Here is a 2,537-nt window from a genome sequence, read left to right as displayed (position 1 = left end):
CGTTAGGACCGTGTTCCCAAGGGAAGTTGCCCGAGGTTATAAAGTCGGTATACTCCCTAGGAAGGTTAAACTGGGTGATAAGGGAGTAAAGCCCCTCAGGCATCATTGTTGAGGGCCCAAACTTGTCCAACGTCCGACCTCGACGGGAGGAGGATGCCAAACTACCCGAGGTGACTCAGCCTACGGGTTCGAACTCTTCCTCGAGCTCCTCCTCGAGCTCTACCTCGGGTTCACTAAGGCTGTTGGGGGTTGCAGCTCAGTTCGTAGAACCTGCATCTGACCCCCTCGAAGAACTGTTTGAGTTGTCCGAGCTAGACATCGGGAGGAAAAGAATACCAGGAAGAAAGCACCGACTCACCTGGAAAAAGCAAACGGACTACGGAAGGTTGACGCGAGCTAAAAACTTGGACGCAAGCTGGAACTTGGACGCGAGCTCAAGAAGCAAACCCAGGAAAATGGCAATGGAAAGCGACTGGGGGTCCCCCACTATTTATACCCACAGTGATCGAAAACCGACAGTTCTGATCGAGGAAAATCCAACAGCCCACGATCAAGCTGACCGCACGCCTCCTAAGACCGAGACGTGACTGGCTGCACATCTTTTGAAACTGAAGCAGCGCCGGCGCACGTCTCCCCGCATTGAAGGCAGCAGCGGCGCGTTTTTCAAATTTGAAATAATGCCCATTGTCACATCTCCCAATCGCGCGTTTTTTTTTTAATTTTAAAATAACGCGCGCTGTCACATCTCCCAGCATTTAAAGATGGACTGGCGCGTTCCCTAACTTTTTGGTGCTCGAGAAACCTGAAAATCTCCTGTCGAACACACACTTCGCGCTATCAGTAAACCGGTTCGAAGTATGGGTCAAATCCACCCGCCACCTCGCGAACTCCCCGCGCCAGGGCAAGCCCCTTAGCGCGAGGAGTGGGGGGCAATTGATGAAGGAAGATTTGGCCCGACCTCTTGACCACCCAACACGTGGCAGAAGAAACAACTCGGCACAGCAGTACGCTCAAGGCGCGAGCTCCGAGAGGAGGAACCAGCGGTCCGAACTCTCCCTTTGACCCCGAGCCTTACGAGGAGCGCAAAGGGCAACAACCCGAACTGGCCCGCCCCAGGGCAGTTCGGGCCACACCTCTACCTGAACTCAAGACTTCACCTCGCACACCACTCTAGCACTTCGGCTCCAGGCCGCCGAACTGAACAACTGTACCTGACACCAAAGGAGTCTGTATCCTGAGGCGGCGCACTTGACTGACTTAGGATCTGACACTTGACAGCCGCACTTCAACAACCACCTGCCACCGCCACCTCCAGTCACAGAGACGGCTCCGACAAAGAGAGCAATGGCGGTTGTCTGCCCCAACAGAGGTGATGACACCCAAACTGGCAGAAGTGCAGAGGTAATGATTCCTGACCTGACAGAAGCTTGGGAGTGAGTGCGCAAAGTGGTTATAAAAGGCTATCTTCCCCTTAAGAATGAGGTATGTGATAACTTTGCGCCATCTGGTTTATTATCTTGCCTTTGAGAAGATACTAACTTGAGTTTCGGAGCACTCTCACCGGGTTCCTCCCCGGAGATACTCGCTTTCTTCCCCGTTTCAAGCACCTTCTGCTCCAGCCAAAGGCAAGATCGTTGACAGGTAGAACCGACCCGATTGCGCTCCATCAGATACCATTGGTAATTAGAAACAACCTTAGGTAATGAAGATTCAACAACTTCTTTCTGGTTTCTGAGCAGATTGTCCATTGATAAATTTGAAAAAGGATCTATGGACTTCAGCCAGTGTACTGCTCTAATCAAAACTGTGTCCCTTACCTCTTCAAAGCTTTTCTCTTTTTCTAGAAAATCTCTAGAATTTTGTTCTTCCAAAACTGTCCATACTGTTGCAGCTTTCAGACACCTCCACATAGATTTTCCTTTTTAGGTAGTTTTGAAAGTTGTGGGTTGGGCATTATGTACTGAACAGGTGCTTGAGGAGTATGGGCATGTGCTTGGGCTGCAAATGATGCTAGCTGGATTCTATCAGGAAGCTTTGTAGGGTATTGGCGATGCTATGGATAAACATGTTACAAATTTTAACCTGAACTTAAAAAGAAGTACAGCTGATGCTTTTTTAATAGATAACTGAAACTTTATTAAAAAAACAGCAAATTTACAGAGAACCTGAGGATAGGCTGTTTATCCAAAGTATCAGCCATATTGTTGCCTTGTCGTGGCACCCACTAAACTCTAATTTCAAGATTCATGGTCAACCATTTATTTTCCTTAAGTTTGTTTGTAAGTCCACAAAGCCATATTCCCTTTTTCTCTTTCTTAATGAATTTTCTTTTGTTATAAAACACACACACACACACAAAGCCATCTCTTCATGAATTAACCTTGGTAGGGACATCACTTTAACAAACAAAAGGAAAGGAGAAACAACATTGCTATTGATTGAGAAAAAAAATACCATTTCTTTATTAAATTAGAATAATGGATCAGCCAATCATATGTTTATTTATTGTTGTTTGGTATTGGGTACACCAAGAGGAT

The sequence above is a fragment of the Nelumbo nucifera genome, chromosome 6 (assembly GCF_055504915.1).
Source record: "Nelumbo nucifera cultivar China Antique chromosome 6, China Antique-T2T, whole genome shotgun sequence".
Taxonomy (NCBI): Eukaryota; Viridiplantae; Streptophyta; class Magnoliopsida; order Proteales; family Nelumbonaceae; genus Nelumbo; species Nelumbo nucifera.
This window is presented reverse-complemented; position numbering follows the sequence as displayed.